This window comes from Hydra vulgaris, chromosome 14 (assembly GCF_038396675.1).
Source record: "Hydra vulgaris chromosome 14, alternate assembly HydraT2T_AEP".
NCBI lineage: Eukaryota > Metazoa > Cnidaria > Hydrozoa > Anthoathecata > Hydridae > Hydra > Hydra vulgaris.
In genome coordinates, this window is record NC_088933.1 from 40743873 (window position 1) to 40765493 (window position 21621).

Sequence of the window (21621 nt, forward strand, 5' to 3'; positions counted from 1 at the left end):
ATATATATATATATATATATATATATATATATATATACACACACACATCGATAGATAGAATAAATGTACCGCTCCGCATCCAATTTTGTTTTTATACTTATTAACTAACCGATTTTTGATAAAAACCACTACAGTTGAATTGGTTTTATTCCATGTTACTACAGAGGCAGCAAAAATATTATTTCACTTCTAAAAAGTCTTTTTATCGCAGAAAATTTATAACAAATAAAAAACTGGCTACCTCTATAGTAACATGGTCAAATCCATCAATCTTTACGGACACACAAAAACAATGATCGAAACTTTTTTTTTTCTTTTCTTGGTTTTTAATTTACAAAATGTATCATTTATTTGATAATAGGTAAAAAATTGAAGAAATTTTGAAATTATCGTATGTAATATTAAGGATTAGTGCAAGCTCGGGTTTTTTTTACTCCTGAATATTGAATTTGAAATTGAAATTTGAAATTTTTACCCTTAAATATTGAATGCTGAATCATCTCTAAATACCCGCACTTAAAAATGCAAATTTGAAAAAATTTAAAACATTTTGAAAAAATTTGAAATTTTTTTTATTATTCAATGCTTATTTGTTTCGGTTAAAAGAATATTTAAAAAAAGAATTAAATATTAAAATATTAAAATCTTTTTCAGAAAAGTAAGTAAAATCTAATTTCCGCTTCTCGACGCATAGTGTATCGCGTGACGTAATTTGTGAACGGCTTTCTTTCGCTAAGATTATTATTTGTCACTAACCGTTGGTTAGTGACAAAATATAATCTTTCTGTTATCTCAATGAAACAGGTTAACGGTTCTGTTGTCGCAATAAAACAGGTTAATGCATTGTTAGATATCTGAATCACTCTAGATTCCATTGCATTAGTTATTTCATTTGTAAGCTCTTTTACAGATGGTGTTCTAAACAACTTATCTGCCATACTCATACAAAATTGTTCTCCAGAACTCTCATCGAGACTCTCAAAAGTATTTAATAAGTGTTTGACCAAGTCTCCTTTTCCTATTGGCTAAAAGTTAGCATTGGTTGTTCCAACTGTTCAAAAATTGTCAAACTAGCCTTCTCTCTATTATTTTAGTTTTAAATAAATTTTTTGTACTCCTAATATCTCAGCTTAAGCCTAACTTAAGATGAGAATCTTAAATCTACTTACTCTCTCAAAATCAAATGCATACTTGATACTTATTGTACTTATAGAGATTACAAGTTGTAAAAGGTAGAGGGGGAAAGTTGGTTTTACAACTAAACATAAAGTAACGGACGTTATAAACATAAATCATATAATAAATAGGTCTGAAAATCAACATAAAGTGTAAAATTTGATACCAATATAGAATAAAATATCACTTATTAGTACATATTAGTATATATTATTATATAGTATATATACTTATTATTTGACATTTTATAAAAAAATCTTTTTTTTATAACGCTTTGTAGCATAACTCAAATTGACACCTGTAACATTGCGAAACAAAAAACATTGTTTTCAATTAGCATAGAAGTAACTATTATAATTTAAAATAAATGAGGATTTATGAGCTAAAATTCTTTTTCAATTTTAAAATAATGATGTTTTTGCATTAATAAATTTACAAACTTACCGCAATCAAGTACAGTTTGCCGCGTCATTCCCTTACGGCAAGTCGATCTACCATATTTTGCAGTGCCTACCAATAAAGTAAGTCAATACTTGTTCATTTTTCTTCACTTATCTACAACGGGTAGTCAATATATGTGCACTTTGGAACGTTGTTGTTTCAAAGTACCTTATTTTAACTTGTTAAATCAAATATAACAGTAATATTAAAATTTAAACAACTTGTAATAAAACGTTTTAGTAGCAAAAATAAAAACAAGGCTGCCTAGTTGAAAAATGGATTTAAAAAATTATTTGAAAAGAATTTTTTCAGAAAGTTTTTTTTTGAAAATTTTAAAGTAAAAAAAAAAAAAAACAATATGAAAAGTATTAATTTTAGTTTTATCTAAAATTTCAACAGAAAATGGAAAGAGTAGTATTTGATATCGAAAGCAGTTATGATAGTGACTTTGAAGCTCCAAACAGAAAAAGCGGCGAAGACTTTTATGAATTAAGTACACGGTTAGTAACCCGATGTAACTTTTTTGTGTGACTTTGGCCATTTACATATTAAAATAGCTAAATTTATAAGCTTCGGAAAAGTTTTTTAAATGTTTAAACATATTTAAAAGTAAAAATATCTTTTAAAAAGATATTTTTACTTTTTAATATGTTTAAACGCGAAGAACTTAACTTTTTAATGTTTTAATTTAACCAAAACTGCACAAGTTTCTAAACGAAATATTGTAGAAAAAGCTTCTGGAGACAATGCCAATAATGTTTATGTAACACACACTGAAAAAAATTATGTGATAGACATGAATGTACAACCTACGACTGATGCTGAATTAGTGACAAACAAGTAAGCAAAATACATACTGTATTTGGCTATATATATTATACTACTATGTTTTTTTATCATTTTATGCCTTAAATATAGCTACTGAAAAGAGACATTTCTTTATTACTTCGTCTGATTGCACAACCACTGCTGGTCCAAAAAGAAACCTCAAGGTAAACAATGATAGTGATACTGCAAATAGAGAAATTGATAACCATGCTGAAAGAAAAATATTTTTAAAAAAGGCGCCTTTTTTTTCAAATAGGTACACCAATAGATATTTTTTTTATGTAAAAGGAGAAAAAGTCCATGTTTGTAAAACATTCTACCTAACTACACTGTTAATTTCATAAAAGCCAGTTTACACAGCTCACAATACCAAAGATGTTAAAACAAATACTCCTGCACAAGATCTACGAGGTAAAATCATGAAAGGCAAACGTACACCGCACAGTGATGCCAACTCAGCTAGGGGTCACATAAAATTTTTTCCAACAGTTGAGTCACATTATTGTCGTGTAAGTACCAATAGAGTATACCTTGAGTCACACCTTAATGTTTCAAAAATGTATAACCTTTACAAATAGAAATGTATAAACAAAAATATTAAGTCAGTAAAAAAATTTATGTTCAACCATATTTTCTCCAACGAATTCAATCTTGGTTTTCACATTTCTAAAAAGGATAGGTGCAACCATTGTGAGAAGTTTAAAGTTGCTGAAAACACTGATACTATGTCTGAAAAATCGAGAGAAGACTTTGAAAGACATCAAGTTTTTAAAAAAGAAATGAGAGATATACGTGCTGAAGAAAAAATGGATTAAAATGTTCCGGTTTTACTTTTCTTTACTTTACCTTCAAAATATTATTTTAACTCCGCATCTAGAAATTAGTTCCCTTTTTTATCTGAGAAAGCTAAGCGTTTATAATTTGACAGCTTATTTTTCAACAACTAAAAAAGTGTACTGTGCATAATGGAATGAATTAATGGCGGGAAGAGGCGGCAATGATCTTGCCAGTGCCTTTTACAAAATATTGAGTAATATGGCAGAGGAAAATGACGTAAGTGACTCAAATTTGTTACAGTATATTATAAAATGATGTGCTACATTTTTTAAGAGACAATCCTAACATCAACTCAATCACAATGAAATATTGCCTTCCAGGTCATTCATGCGTCCAGGAGGTGGATTATGCCCATAGTGAAATTGAAAAACTCTAAGGGAAAACTGATTTTTATAGTCCAATTGGATTGATTAAGATGTGGAAACAAGTTAGCAGAAAAAATCCTTATCGTATCATTCAAATGAAACCAAATGACTTCAAGGATTACTCAGTAACAGCGAAGCTGTTTAATTAAAAGTTATTTCCTTTTTTTAACGTTGCCGTGCTAAAATTTACTCAAGCATTTCACATTATACATTTTAAATCTAGCTATGATCGCAATGAACTTATGAACTGTGCTAATGTCAAGTTCAATGAAAAACCTAAAAGAAAGAATGCAGCAACAAGTCATCAACTTCCACTGTTTTGAATGTAAAACCAAAGATTCAAATTTGTACAAAGGAACTTGCAGACTTAAAAAAAAGTTGCATTTCCGTTTATCCCTCTTGAGGACAGAGATTACTATCGAGTTGTTCTTTGCCTATAAAATAAACAGATACCATGAAAAACCTTTAAGGGTTGCACTTAATGTAAGGGTTGCACTTAATGTAAGTTGCACTTAATGTTTTAAAATGTACCAATAATGTAAGTTGCACTTAATGTAAGTTGCACTTAATGTTTTAAAATGTACCAATAAAATGTAGTACAAAAAGAATGAGTAAACAAAATGTTGTAACCTTGTTTTGTGACTGAAATAATATAGTTTATGAAAATTAGCTTTTTATTATATTACAGTTTCAGTTACAAAATTTTAGGTAACTAACTGCCTCAGTCACAAAGTTTTAAAGTAACTAACATATTTCTAACTACCGTTATAACAGCAGTTAGAACCTTGTCATAGTGAGAATATGATTAATTGACTATGGCGGTATTTATTTTTATGTGAAGAGTAAAATATTTTTAAATAAAAAATAGTAATGCTTATAGTAAAGGCCTATGTTATCATGACAAAAATATTATCGGTGGATTTTAATAAATTTTAATGGTAGAACATAACAATTTTGAACATTGATTTACTCAAAACTACTCGTGGATCAGTTAGAACCTTGTCAAATCAACGCGTCGAATTGCAAAAGTTGTTTGAACTTTTGTTTAAAAAAATTATAGTTAAAATCAAATTGAATAAAATCCTGGTTAAAGTTTTTTAGAACTATTTTGTTCTAATCAAATGGTCCGCGAAAAGTAATGCAAAGTTTACTAAAATTTGTTTGAAAAATCGGCTCCTTTATAAAATCATCACTGATAATTTGATAGAATCGATTTTAAAATTTATTTATTTTATCTATGACAAATATAAACCATGAAAGGAGAAAAATTGATTTTAAATTTGAACATAAAGCAAAGAATATAAAAACATTAATTACACATTTAGTGCGTTCATTTTTTTAATAGTCTTAGGGTGAGTAAAACGTTCACTAAAATTTATTAAACGTGCAAGAAGATGAAGAGATTTAAATTTGGTTTTATTGTTATTATCCCATGCAACCAATATTACTTAATATGAATTAAAGAGAAATATAACTAAATTAGAGTTTTCTCAAAACAGATATTGAAACCTAATTTAAAATTGTAAAACATAAAGTATTATGACTGATGCTTGCTTAAACATGTTTTAACATCGAGATTTTAAAAGATATTTTAAATTAATTGACATCAGAATTATCAAGATTTAAATTCATTTTAATAGTTTGATAAAAAGGATTATATAATTTTTTAGATTTGATGATTCCATTAGTTCTACTGTAATAGCGGGTCCAGGACTCCAGGAAACTTACAGCTTTTCTTCTGGTAATATTTCGTTTGCTCTTTTGATTTGTTTCTTCTTGGGTTTCTTTTCATTGTTACTTAATTGTGGCTTTGGAAAAAAAGAATACAACAATATATAAAAAGAAATATATTCATCCTGTCCAGAGCTTGAAGATGAGTAACTTCTAAAGACATAATTTCATTAAAATAGTATAACACATTAACGACATCATTAGACCCTTTTTTAACTGTCTAATTATAGAAAAAAAGTTAAACTTCATTAGTTCCCAATTTGTATATGTTAAAAGTGTTCATTGAAAGTTTTAGTTTGTATTATGTGCAATTGGTGGCAATATTATGGCAAAAAAGATCCTTCCAAAAATCTAATTTAACTAGAGCAAGGCAAATCAATGAGTGTTCTTCATGTACATCATTCTTTTTATGTACTCCATGAACAGCCTTTTCTTCATGTACTCCATGAACAGCATTCTTTTTATGTTCTCCATGTACAGCATTCATTTCAAAAAAAATTTTCCTTTATTAAAGCTCTCTTTCATCTAAATCATTTTGTAATTCATGTTGAGGATGAATATTTAAAAACTCTATTTTAAGTCTATCGCATGTAGAACATTTGTTCTTTTTTTTTTTTGCGTACTCAAAAGCGATGTAAAATATCTCATTTTAGTTTATTTCTCATATAAAAAAATAATATAAGTAAAACTTAACAGTATTATCGTAAATAACTGTTTTTTTACGTTATAAATAAATATAGGTACCAAAAGGGGCGGATTTAGGTATGTGGTGGTCCCTGGGCGGAATATACTGTGGGGGCCCCTTATAAATAAATAAGGAAATACATTTTTTTACTTATTGAATAATATTTATTATTATGTTTAGTAGTAGTAACACTAGTAACAATTAACTACTATTTAATAATAAATAATTATAAAAACAATCAAATCGAGTATAACTAGTTACTAGTTATACTCGATATTATGATAATATTACTTAATATACTAGTTACCGTAACTAGTATATTAAGTAATATTATCATACTATTCAGTGTAAGTAATTAAATGAAAAATAATAAATAAAAATAATAAAAATAATAATGTCAAGTAATTAAAATTAAATGCCGGGAACTATTCTTAATTTTATTTGTACAAACTTATCAATAACGTTTTGAAAATCAAGTTTTCTTAAAATATCAGACTCAGAGCTCATTATCGCTAGTTGATTGAGCCAGTCTCCGTCCATAGAAGTACGCAATCTATTTTTTTTATAGAATGATCTTTCACTACTGCTGTTTGTAATCATAATAACAAGATAAATACGAAGAACTATTTCAACATAAGGAAAACAATCTTTTACTTCCCTATTAATTAATATTTTATACATTAAATGTTCTTGACTAATATTGTGAAATTCACTGCTTTCATCTTTAAAATGTTTATAAAATTCTTTAAATTGAATAAGTTCGTTTCCTAAGTGTTCATCAATATCATCCTGGTAAATTCTAACAAGTTTAATTGCTTTATTTTCAATTTCTTGGTTACTTAGTTGTTCTATTTTTCGAAGAAAGCCAAACCGTTGGTATACCAATTCATAAGCAGACAATCGTTTATCCAAGTTAGAAATAAACGTATCAATTACAAGTAAAAAAATTTGAATTTTGAATTTTTGAGAAGAAGTTAAATCTACCTCGGGTGTTTCATAAAAATTTATTGGATTTAAACGGATATTTCTTTGCCGTTTACGGTGTTTCAAATAATCTGTTGTTTCCGAAATTTCTGCTCCTTGTTTTTCATTATTGATCAAAGTTATCACGTTTAGCTTGAACAAAATTCTTTAAAGACTTAATAGCAGATATTGCAGTATTAAGGTCTAATGTCGCATCTTGCAGTAATTTATTAGTTTTATCTACTCTTTCAAGGATATTATTCCAAAAAACCGTGTAAATTCCAGTTTCAAGTGAGCACAATTTGTTGTATAAACAATTTGCATCGCAACGCGTTTTTGTTGTTTGTTCAAACTCATCAGCTATTTGAATTAAAGTACTTTTAAATTGTTTATTGCCTAGTATAAGAGCTTCTGTTGCATCAGATCTACATGACCAGCGTGTAGTATTAACTCGTTGTGGTACATGGATACGGGTTTAGGTATTTTCTAAACTTAGACCTTAAACCAGTAGTTCATAAGGTTTTGTTGATGCTGTAAAAAATACATATAACTGCAAAGTCAAAAAACTCAACAGCAGCAGTACAGCACTCGGCTGCTGCTTTTCCTACCAAATTTAGGGAATGTGTAGCACATGGAATCCAGGAAGCTAGTTTATTATTTTTCAGAATTTTTGATTGGAGACCATTATATTTCCCAATCATTGCAGAAACATTATCATACGATTGGCCTCTACAATTTTTTATGTTTAAGTCATATTTATTTAAAAAGTTTATTAAACCATCATACATATCTTGAGCTTTATGGCTTTGGTTTGGCATAAATACCAAAAATCTTTCCACTGGTGTGTCTTTTTCAAAATATATAAAAACTAATTTTAATTGATCTGTATGACCTTCATCAGGTGTTGAATCTAATGAAATTGAAAAGTATTTAGATAATTTTATACGAGAAATTATTTCATTCAAAACATATTTCCCATTATTTCTATTAATTCTTCACAGATAGTAGAAGATAAATAGTTAGTGTGCCCACTTCCATATTATTTAATTAAATATGTGTAAATATAAATAAAACATTTTTTCTGTATTCTAATTTAAATATCATAGAATTTTGGGGGTCCCGAATTTGTGGGGGCCCCTGGGCTGCAGCCCATTCAGCCCTCCCCTAAATCCGGCCCTGAGTACAAAGTTATTCAAGAGATGTAAAAATTTATATCATGCTTAGTAAATAAGTTTACATATAACTTTCTTTGGAAAAGGAATCACCTTAGTGACTTTCTAAAAATAAAGGTTTTTTATAAAATTTAAAAAATTAACAAAAAATAAAAAACTGTTCTTCAAAATCTAAAAAAAGTTCGGTACTGCTCAATGCAACTAAGGGATGGTACACGTTTTTCCGAACAAATATATAAATTTTTTCAATTACAATTTATGTAAGTTTTTTCATCAAAAAGTATGACATATTTGCTATGTATGGAAAGATTATTTTAACCCCTATTATAATCTAGTAAAAGTAATGCGACTATAACAAATCATCAAGCGTAGTTTTATTTAGAAAAGATGTAAATTTCAACATAAAGTATCTTGGGGCTTGGCTATAGATAAGTCTATGGATTTGATTTTTTCATAAAAGCATGTATTGGTGTTCATTTTCAATGAATGTAACTTGACATTTATGATCAGACATTATTTGGGAAAATTATCCATGAAAAACTATTTTTTAATAAAAATTGAAGTTATTATTTTTAATACCACACCTAAATGAGTATGTTTAATAATAATGTCCGTTAGATTCAGATAAACTATGGTAGTGTTAACTTTTCTACAAAAGTTGTTTTTGCATAAATAATCGTAACTTTTAGCCCCATTTAAAAAACTGTTTTTGACATTTAGTATCATTTTTAGAAATACTCGGGTCTTATTTGGCCATCTTGAAAATTAACTTATTCCATTCATAATGCGTAAACAATTAAAAAACAGAAGCGGTAAACTTTACAAACAAATTACTTTCATTGTCAAACTCGTTTCGTTTTTATATCAGTAGTAAACTATAATTGACATTTGATTTCTTTTATTTTTATAACAATAATTTAAAAGTAACATAAGTTACTTTTAACTTATTGTTATAAAAATATTTATATCTTTGAACACGAAGTCGATACAAATAGCTATTATGGTTTCTGTAATGTATTGAGATAAATACTTTTTGTTGTTGCAAAATGAAATATATATTGAGTGTTTATGATGTAGTAAAGATGTAATGATTACAATTATTAGGTTACTACATAATGATGTAATGATTAAAGTTACTAGGCTAAAATAAGAATTTCTAATATTTTATTTTCTTAATTTTTTCAACAACAAAAAAATTATATAATTTCAATATTTTTCAAATTAGTCAAACATAAGATAATTAGTTTTGACCCAATTAACACCGATAAACAAATAAAATTCTTTTGTGGAAATCTTGTTTACTAGGTGGATTTTTAAGACAAATGAAATATGCTGATTTCAAACCATTTTTCACCATCAAGTCAAGTTGTAAAGATATTTGGGTTCAAATCTTTAGTATTTGGGGTAAATCATTTATCAAGCAGCCGTGGCAGTCGTTAGAGCGCTTAGTTCAGAAGCAAAAGATCCAGGGTACAATACCAACTCTGGTTATTTTTTTGGTTATATCCTGACTTGAGTTTATTTTCGCCTAAAAAGTAGGGGTATCCCATATAACGTTTTTTTATTATCCGACCGAATATTAAATATCCGAATATTTAAAAATTAACGTAACTCAAATCCTAAATCATATATTTTATTATGACAAAATATTCCCGTGATAAAACTTTATAATGGTTTTGTTTTGAAGCTTTTCAAAACTAATGGTAGCTGTGATTTCACAGCAATTTGCATTCTCTGTGTAAAGCAGATAAGCAGGGGATGTAATAAATCTGGTCAGGAGTCAAATAAGACAACACGACTGCAAAACCACGCAAAAAAATTTCGTTATAAATTGTATAAAGAGGAAAAAAAAAACTTAATCAATCGCATTGAATTCTGATCAAGTCTCCTTTTTAAAAGCTGCTAAAGGAGTTGATGTTTTCTTTAATCACTCGATTATAGAAAAAAATAATGAAGTTTTAAATTACTGGAAAGATGAAGAGAAGTTGCCACTGCTAAAAGAAATAGCACTTACGTTACAAGCATTACCTGCATCCTTTGAATTTTCGAAAAGTTGTTTTTATTATTTATGAGAAAAAGCAATCAAGGCTAGAAATGTTAATTCCTTAATATTGAGGTAAACGAAATATAAATGAGTGATAAACTGATGTATTTATTGCGCATATATAATGTTAGTAGTATTTTGATAATAATAAAAATATTGAATAAAAACCATAAACATTAGATTATTTAAAAGTATAACATTTCTTTCAAATTTTAAATGACAGTAACATGAAATATCCGGTATATAAAAAACCGGATAAAGTTATTATCCGACAAGATATCGAATACCGATTAACACTCCTATCCGGCTCAGATATTCGGCTGAATAGCTTATCTGGGACACCCCTAACAAAAAAAATAAAAATTCACTCAATTTGAATTAGTAGTTTGTTTGTTTTTCCATAAACCCTTTTATCTTCAAATAAGAAAATTGGAAATCTTTTTTTCCTTGTTAAATAAATATTTACATTAAGTGAAATAAAATTAAATATTGTTAAAAAATTTTTATTAATTTGAGATCACTTTTCTGTTTTTCGCATATTTCAAGGAAAACCTGTCTTAAGCCAATTTCGATTTGCTAACTTCTTTTCATGCTTGATGGTTGAAATTTGGAATACTTATCCATGAACGTCTATTGTAACTGATTCCTTATTATTGTATCTGATTCTAAAAATATTCATGAATGTTTTATCATCTATTATTGTTCCTGATTCCTTATATACTCATGAATGTTTATTGAATCTGAAATTAATAATTTTAGAGTTGATGATGTTGCAGAACTACCGTCTGAAACGTGAACTACCGTCTGAAACGTGAACTACCGTCTGAAACGTGAACTACCGTCTGAAACGTGAACTACCGTCTGAAACGTGGAATGACTGTGCAAGAGCAGTTAAAAAGATCTTTAAAAACCAGCTTGAAATTGAAAAGATAAAGTGGTTGAGCGAGCCCATCGAATAGGAAGAATTAAAGACAACTTTCCAAGAACTATAGTTCTCAAACTCCTTAATTATATGATAAATGCCAAATTTTAACATACGTGAAAAAACTTAAAGGCACTGGAACTTTTATCAATGAAGATAATGCGAAAGAAACCCTGGAATATCGTAGAAAATTGTAGGAAGAAGTTAAAAGACATCGTTAAGAGGGTAAGTAGCAGCAGTAAGTAGCAGTAATCAAATTTGATAAAATGTTTGTTAAAGATATGCATAAATAAAATAACATAATCGCGGAAATAAACGGAGATTTTTTAACTCTCATCGGAATGGCTAAAATTAGCAATTTTAAACATCAAACTTTTAATTTTTCTAAAACAAAAACTTTAATATATATAAATGTAAAATAATAATTATTGTAAATAATTATTGCCTTACTATTATTCTAGTGAAATAGAAGAATCTCTTTTTAATTCCAAAGACGGCGAACAAATTAAAATCCGTCATGTAAATATCAGAAGCAACAACTTTGAAAAGCTCCTTTACTTATTAGAAGAAACTAAAAATGTTTTTAATAATGTTTATGTTAATGTTTTTAACCAAGGATTTAAAATAAGATTTTACTTACTTTACTTATTTTACGTCCTTAGTTTAACTGAAACTTGTATAAGCACCAACTTGTATAAGTCATAACGCGAATTTTTATCTTTCCCGTTTTGAGTTAGTAGGCCGGGTGAATAAAAATAAGCAATTGCTTTTACTCGGTTATTGGTCAGCTTTACGTAAATAAAAACTTTAGCAGTTATGCTCAAATTATTTTTCGCGTAAAGTTAAGCAATTTCTCAGTTTTGTTCAGTTTTACGTGAATAAAAACGTAATTAAAATTCCTAAAGTTTTTATTTACGTAAAGCTGACCAATAGCCGAGTAAAAGCAATTGCTTATTTTATTCACCCAGCCTAATGTCTCAAGAGAGACTAATACAAATAAACGCGGTGGCGGAGTTTTTATTTACGTGAAGGAAACCGCTGCGCGTTACGTTACGAATGATTTAAGCGTTTCTGACGGCAATACAGAAATTTTAACTATTGAAATCTTAAACAATGAATCTAAAATATATTACTACGCTGCTGTAATTGACCACCTGAAGGTCTTAGCGAGAATCTGAGCAAAAGCTTTTTAAACAAAATGTAATCAAAATAGGCGATAATGAAAAAAAAAAATTATTTTGGCGATTTAAACATGAATTTTTTTAACCACGAGAATGACTTTAAAATAAAAAATTTTTATGATTTTATATTTGAAATAAGAGCAGTTCCATTAACTAATTGTCCGATTAGTGTATCAGCAAACTCAGCCACTCTCGTTGATAACATTATTACGACTGATGTCTTTAATTACAATATACAAGAAGGTATATTGAAAGCAGATATATTTGATCATTTCCCAATATTTCTATTATTTAACTCAAATACTAAAATTACAACCAAAACTAATATTAAAATAAGTAAACGCATATATAATATGAACAATATTGAATAGTTTAAAAAACAATTATTACTGCTTCATTGGAAGCATGTAAATTTTAATGACGACGCAAATAAAATTTATGAAAATTTTTTTTAAAAGATTTTAATCTGTCTATGATGCCAATTTTCTTATCTGTGAAAAAATAATAAATCATAAAAGCTTAAATGCTCCTTAGAAAACTAAAGGTATTTAAAAATCATCTTAGATCAAACAAAAGCTATATATAAATTACTTAAGAACGAAAACACTTTTAAATGAAAGATTTTACAAAAATTACAAAAATCTATTTGAAAAAACTTAAAAAAGAATTACTACTCAAAATTAATTGAAGATGTTAAGAACGACTATAAACGCACTTGGAAAATATTAAGAGAAATTGGTGGGGAAAAAAAACTTGCTCAGGTTCCCTACCGCAGATGATTAGAGTGGATAACAAAGATGTTTTTAAATCTAGATTAATAGCTCGTCAGTTTAACAAATTCTTCATTGATATGGTTCTAAACTGGCAAATAAAACTCCTAATACCCAAGTTGTGTTCAATAACTTTTTAACACTGATGGATGATTGCATTTGCTCCAATACATTATCTTCTGAGTTATCCTTTGAGGAGTTTCAAGTGCCATTTAAATATATTTAAAAAAACAAAGCCCCTGGAGTTGATTAAATAAATAGAAACATAGTCTTAGTATGCTTTGAACAATTAACAAATATTCTCATTACAGTTTTCAAAGCGTCAATACAACAAGGAGTTTTTCCTGATCAGTTAAAAATAGCAAAGATAATCCCAATTTACAAAGATGGAGACAGAACTAATATATGCAACTTCCAATCTATCTTTATTTTATCAACATTTTCAAAAATCTTAGAAAAAATTATTTACAATATTGTAAATAACTTTTAATTAAGTTTATGAATTTTTAAAAAAAAAATTAAAAAAAAAATTCTTTTATAAAAATCAGTTTGGTTTTAAAAAAAATAGTTCTACTGAGTAGGCCTATAAATCGAGCCGAACGAGCCAAGCTTGCCAGGGCTTGGCTTGGTTCGTTTACATATTAAGAGTGTTCAGGCTCGGCTCGAGCTCGTTTCGAACATGAGATTCTTTGTTCGAGCTCGGCTCGTTAAGGATTAGTATTGTTTGGGCTCGGCTCGTTTTACATGTTGCTTGAGCTCGACTGGTTTAAAACTCGAAATAATTATTGTAACCTGTTAGTTCAAAGCTCGTTTAGTAAAAAAAAACTGATCGTTAAAGGCTCGTCTGTAAATAATGCAAGTCCAAATCAACAAACAACATAAGCAATCCTACAGTCTATTAAACATGCAAATAAACAACATAATGAAATAAGATCCCACAAATCTAATAGTTCAAAATAAAAGTTAAAACTAATAGTTCAATGTTCAAACTTAATGTTCAAAGTTCAAACTTTCACAAACACAATAATTCCTATTAAACACTGCACTCTAATAGTTCAAATTACATTTTCACAAATATAAGTCTTGCTCTCATTGCCTTGGATAAATAAATAAATAAATATGTATATATATATATATATATATATATATATATATATATATATATATATATATATATATATATATATATTCGAGCTTTAATCGAGCCTATATGAACGAGCCTATGATGTTCAAGCTAGGCTCGTTTAATAAACGAGCCTAATTTTTTGTTCAAGCCCGGCTCGTTTACCATTCAAGCCGAACATTAACGAACTCTTGTCGAGCCGATCACCAAGCCGTTAACGAACACGAGCCAGGATTTACAGCCCTACTACTGAGCATGCAATCATCCAATTCGTCCGTGAAATCTCTAACTCTTTCAAAAATTTATAATTCACTTAAGGTATTTTTTAAGATTTATCAAAAGCATTTGATACAGTACACCATGGCATTTTGATTCATAAACTTAAATATTATGGAGTGAATGGCGTAATTTTAAAATGGTTTAAAAGTTATTTAACAAACCGAAAACAATTTGTTTCTTTTAACGATCCTTATAAATAGTAAATCAGTAAATTTTTAGGCGTATTCTTTGATAAGAACTAGGGTGGGTCATATTTTTATTTTTTCTGATTTTTTGCATCGTTACTAGAGTGAAAAGTTGCTACGCCACGTAATATGACTACCTGAAAATTATTAGCCTTTTTGAATTTAGTTTAAAGGGGGCAACTTTTGCTTATATTATATGGGCATGAGATCCACTGTTTTTCGTCAAAATTCACCTTAAAATAAGTAAAAGCACTAAAGTAAAGAATATAAGCTGCATTTGTATACTAAAAAAGTCTCTTTTACTGTCGAATTTTGGAAATTTAAGTTTCGAGTTTGAAGCGAAAACAAGCATTCTATAACGTTTTTTATAGATTGTGACAATTTTGGATACATTTTGAGAATTGCATGGAATATCAGGAACTTGTAGAGTGCCATTTGTAACGTTGATTAAGTGGTCTTCATTGTTCACTTCAGATAAAATTGGAAGAGGAGAGATATCAACATTTGACCAGTCGATCATTTCTAAATATGAGGAAGCATGGAAATTGAGAGAAATCTTTAGTAGAGAGAAAACACGTACCCCATCAGTATTATCTTTTCTCCTACACACAATTAACACACTTGGAAGAACAAATGTCAAATACTGTATTAAACGAACCAAGTTGGCACTGAAACGTAGATGAATTTCTCTTTCTATCAAACATTTTTCCTCAATCATTTTGTACTAGTAACTAATTTATCCAAGCTTTTCAGAATGCTGTTTTACAATATCATTGGCAACCCCGCTCTCGACCATACGTTTACTAAATCATCAGCTACTATCTTATTTACGTCTCTGATTGATGGTTTTTCAGAGTCTAAGGATTGTGAAAAAAGTTTTGCGTGTCTGATGTATAGATAATGCTTAAAGGCTTCTGCCTTTGCCGGCAATTGACTTTCTGGAAATTTACAGGGTTAGCCAAATACTGAGTGTTCTGTGTCACTTCTGGTTTTGATAAACTTTTTCTTCAAGTTCATTATGCAATCTAAAAAGAATAAGAATAAAAAATCATTCGTAATCCACATTTACAAAAAATAAATTAAAAAGAGTCATGTTCTCTTGCGAACGTAAATATCAAGTGCCAACAAATCAATACACAAGCGTTCAAACAATTCTACAATGCGTTAAACTTTAACATCAAAACATATTTAAAGTATGCATGTTTCAATATTAATATTGCAATATGCATTCAGAATTGCATTATCGCGAAAAACAACTATCTGATAGATATTGAAAATCAACTATCTGATAGTTATTGATTCTATCACGTTCATTACTTAAAATCATATATATATAAACAAATTAAAACTCCCAAGACAGTTTTTTAACTACAGTAGTCATTAAAATAACTCTTAAAAGTAATCTTAAAAAAATGCATAAATTTTAACACGCTTCTTTAAGTGACATCTTACACGTAAGATTATAATTCACCAATCTCAAACAATAGAACAGTGAGTGATAAAGTTAAAATGAAATTAGAAATAGAGGCAATGGCAAATATGGGTACAGTTAATTAAATAAAATTTGAAATATTCCATTTGAATTATTGGTGAGCTCGAACTACGTACAAAAACGTTATTTAAAAAGTTTAAATAAAAGTTACCCCTCTAAGATGTGAAGGAAGCTCGAATTTTCATGTAAAAATAATCTCCTGCCGTTTTTAATGATCTAATTATCTCTGAAACCTACCAATAAATACTCTCTCAGAAATACTAACCTTCTATATGAGCCTTTTTGTCGAACAAATTTTAATCAATTTTGCATTGATTATTGTGCACTCCATTTTTGGAATAAAATTGTTTTGCCTAATTTTATTTTTGATCTACCTACTTCTTTACATCTTTTTAAAATTAAGCGGAAAAATCTTTTACTCTCCCATATTATCAAACTTTGACAATAATATAATAATATTTATATTATGGAAATAGTATCTATAGTATGGAAATATTAAACTTTATTACCTATACTACAAAGTGATATGTGTATGTATACTTTATTTTATTTTGTTGTACATATAGTTACTTTATAATCTAATATTTTGTTTACACTAGTATAAGGTTCGATAAGTTCTTACTGATCTTCTTTCAGGTACCTGGTTTTTCAAAGTTAGTAGTATTTGCTTACTTTATAAATTGTTAATATAACTTTATAAATTGTTATATATAAACTTTATAAAAATAACTTATTATCTACTCTCATTATATTGTAAAAACGAAATAACAAATGTAAACTGGAATGTTTAAAAAAAAAAACTCCTACGTAATCCTGGTGAAATTAAAAAAAAAAAAACGTTTTTAATGCATTTACATTTTTTAATTTATCGCTTTTAAATGCAAAACCTAATTTTTGAATATGATGAATGACCTAAGTTATTGAAATTTTTAATTTTATGCAAATGAAAATAAAAATGATAGTTTATGTACCTTTCAGGCTCGTAGCAACCAGGGGGTAGCAGGGGCATTTGCCATCCCCCCTCCCCCAATAATATTTCAAATAAATAATTTTGAAGAAGTTGACTGAAAAAAAGACTAAAAAACAAGGTTCTTAGAACAATTTCGGGGTAGTGCGACCCCCCTCCTATAATTTTTGTTCCTACGGCCCTGGTACTTTTAACTATGTTATAAAAAATGATTTTAAAAATGTCATGTTTTACGACAAATATTTTTTTGCGTTGAATGTGATGACGTAACATTTAATGCGTTATGTCCCATGGTATTTGAAGTAGGGATGTTAAAACCGGTTTTTATGTAGGAGAGCGCGGCGCAAATCTTAATTAAAAATAAGTTTTGAACTGCGCGCTCCTCCATAAATTCTAGATTTTGAAAACCCTAACTTAAAGACCGTTTTTCTGAAAGGAGTTCTGTCACACATTCTACATGAGAAAAATAAAAAAAAAGTTTTTGAATCTCAATAAGCTTTTAATTGCAAATAAAAATGATGAATATTTTTTTATTCAAAATGATGAACATTTTATACTGACTTCGATTTTCACATTTTTTAATAAAAAAAAATTTGAATGTTTAAAAACTTACTAAATTTTATTGAAATAACTGTTTCGACAAGACAAATTTAAAGTAAACATAAAGAATATTGTAAAGTAAACAAATTCAGACGGATTTTTTCTCTTCGGGTTATTTTTTTCATATAAAATATCATTGATCCAAGTGCCACAAAAAAATTTTAATACCAAAGTGAGGACTTATAAAATCGAACTCCTGTTTTATTTCGTAATGCATTGAATTTTAGCAGCTTAGCGGCATTATTGACAAGAACAAAAAATTCAATATTTGAAAATTTATATCAATACTAGTTTACCCCCAATTTAAAGATATTTAGTTTTTTAATTTTGCGAAAATTGCAATTTGCTTTACTGACTTTAACAGCCCTTGTTTCAGTTAACATTAGATTAAAGTAAAACTTTTTCTGTTTTTATAATCGTCTATCAGTGTTTATACTTGATAATACAGGGTGCACAGGTTATCCCAGAAAAAAATAACTTGAATTTTCCTCTCAAAATATCCGCAAAGTTTGGCGGAAAAATCAATGACGGTTTAACTGGTTTGTAATAAAACATTGGCGGTTATTATAAATAAGAAAAAAAATTGGGTTGAATTAATCGCCTGGATAAAGAAAAAGTAAGAAAATTTGTTTTTTCACTCTAGAAAGCAGGTGTAAAGAAAAGCAAAATTTGCAAAGCAGTTAAAGAACAGTTTCATAATTTAAATGTTTACCGACTTATCACAGATTTAGAAAAAAGGTGGAAATTGTAAACTGAAGCAGACAGGCCCAAGAAGATTTGTAAGAACTAAAGAATTTTGAAGTTCTGTTGACTGCAAAGTATGAAGAAATCCAAATCGATCAATACCTCGCTCACCTAGAGAGGCTTGTGTGTCGAGGAGAACACTGCAACAAGTCATCCATAAGACTTAGGTATGAAGAGCTTTGTAAAGTCAAATAGGCAATTATTGAGTGAGGTTACAAGATCTAAACAACAAAAAATAGTAAAGCAGCTTCTATAATGGTTTAAAACTCACCCAAGTGTTCCAGTTGTCTACAGTGACGAAAAAATCTTCACAATTGACTCTGAGCCTGACATACAACGGAAGTTCTATGAAAGTCTAAAAGAATAGTTCCATTGGAGTTTCTGACTATACCAAGACTATTTGGACTATACAGCACTCTATAGGAGTGATGGTATAGGGTGGTGTTTGTTCAGATGGCTCCAAAACACCACTTAATTTTGTTCCCAAAGTTGTCGAGGTGAACCAAACAACTTATATTGACTTTCTAAAAGCTAACTTGTTGCTTTGGACCAAGAAAAAGTTGCTCACAGTGCCAAGAAAACCGTAGCTTTTCTTCAAAAGAATATTTCTCAATTGTGGGCGCCGAAAATGTGGCCCCACTCTAGCCCAGATATGAACCCCATAGACTTTGCCATTTGGGGCTTCATGGAGTCGAAGAAGACCCTCAAAACATATCCAAAATTGGCAGCTCTCAAAGCAGAAGGACAAAGACATAGAAGAATCAGTGTTCGGACATGGTGCTGCGAAGCTGCAAAGCAGTGCCTGTGCGTCTGAAGATTGTAGTAGATTCCACAGGAGGCTATATTAAGCAACATTGAACTTTTTATGTAGATAAATGTTTTATTTTTATGTGATGTAATACAAATGGTTTTTAACATATTTAAATTTATTTTTTTTCTGCAATAACCTGCACACCCCTGTAAATATCTAAAATATATGTTTTCAGAATTTTATAAGGTCATAATTTTTGAACTTTAAAAGATTATTATATGATATTTAAAAACTTTTGATGAATATAAGCTTGGTTAAGAATAGCAAAAAAAATGCTTTAGCAATTAGTTGATTGAGCCAGTTGTGGCCAATATTTTAAGACTTTTTTGTCCCCAAGCTCCAATCATCTCAATTTTTTGCAAAGCATTTTTATTTGAAATAAGTATAAACATATAAACGTTTAGTGTTTGCTCTATGTCTGGAAGCTTGATATCTCAAGCATCAAAAAAATGCCTATCCCCCCATGATACAGTATCGGACAAAACGAGTGCAACCAGATAATGCTAATTTAGTTTCTTTATATAAAAGTGCTGCATTTTTTCAATTTAGAAAAATAACTATGTAACTGTTTAGAGACAAAGTTCTTCAAGTTTTATTCATCACAAAGTTCATTATTTGTACACGAAAATTATTAAATTAATCAGAAGTGTTAAAAAAAGTTGATTTCCTTCTGGACAAAACAAGTGCAACTCGACAAAATATTGACCAAGCTGTATTTCGCTATCAATATTTCGTGACGAATCCTTTATTGTCGATCACAGCCTTGCATCTTCGAGGCATAGATTCGATCAGGTGATCAATCAAAATTTTTGGAATCGCTGCCCAGGTCTTTTGGATTTGTTCAAACAGTTGATCCTTATTACGAACACCTTCACGATTAATTCTGCGGATGACGATCTCCCACAGGTTCTCGATAGGGTTGAGATCCGGAGATTGAGGCGGCCAATCCATCACCGATAGGTGGTTGTCTTAAAACCACTGCTTGACTACTTTTGCCGTGTGTTTCGGATCGTTGTCTTGCTGAAAAACCCATTTTATTGGCATGTTCCATTCAGCATGAGGTAACATAACATCTTTCAGGATATTTTTATACATGAAACGGTCCATTATTCCATCGTTTCCATGTATTGGACCTAGACCGTTATCAGAAAAACACCCCCAGACCATTACATTACCTCCACCATGCTTCACGGTCTTATGGCAGTAACGTAAATCGAGGCGTTTTCCGGCCGGTCGACGTACAGGGCAAATGCCATTGCTCCCAATGATGTTGAACTTCGATTCATCACTGAACAGGACAGTTCGCCATTTCTGCACATTTCAGTCAATATGAAATGTTGCAAACAGGAGTCTTTTCTTCTGGTTTTTTAGTGAAATCAGTGGTTTCTTTGCAGGGCGTCGAGAAAATAATCCGGCTTCAACAGCACGTCGTCTGATTGTTCGGTCCGATACAGGCAGCTCTAATTGCTTTTGTATCTCGACTGATGATATCCAGGGATCCTTTTTGACGGATCTGACAATCATAGAATCCTCTCTAGAAGTGGTGGAACGCGGTCTTCCACCTTTATTATCTGGTGCCTACTTCCCCGTAGAACGATATTTGGAACATAGTCTTTATACGGTCCATTTTTTCGCGATATTTATCACAAATACTTTTTTGTGACATTCCACTTACGTAATCGCCAATAATTTTCTTTCTTAGTTCCAATCCAACACTGTCGGGAGCCATTTTTGCACTTGAAGTCATAAAAATAAAAAAAATAAATAATCACGCTTCTCAAGGCTCACCGTGTTACATTTACCTTGTGATGATATAATAATGCTCTGTGGAACACAACGTCTTGGTTGGATGTGGACTGTATTGATGTAATGAAACATTTATTGTATTTCACTTCTTGTATTGATGTTCTTCGATAAAACACTTTGATAAAACTCACTTGGTAATACTGACTGATTGACTTCCATATACTGACTGAATCACATGTCGATTTACATGTCTCTTATAGAGTAAAATGAACCTGTGTGAACCTGTTCTGGAAGATTCTAGATGCTTCTTTTTGATGCTTCTGAAAGCTTCTGGATACGTCTGGATGCTTCTCAATGTTTCTGGATATTTCTGAATGCTACTGGATGCTTCCAGATGCTTCTTCTGGAAACTTCTGGAAACTTCTGGATACTTCCTTTAATTTTTTTTTTTTTTTTTTTTTTAATTTTTTTTTCGTCATTAAAAAAAATAAGCTTTTACAATGTTTTTACAACATAAAAATATAACATTAAAGTTTCGACCGGAGCCGGCAGAAGACAT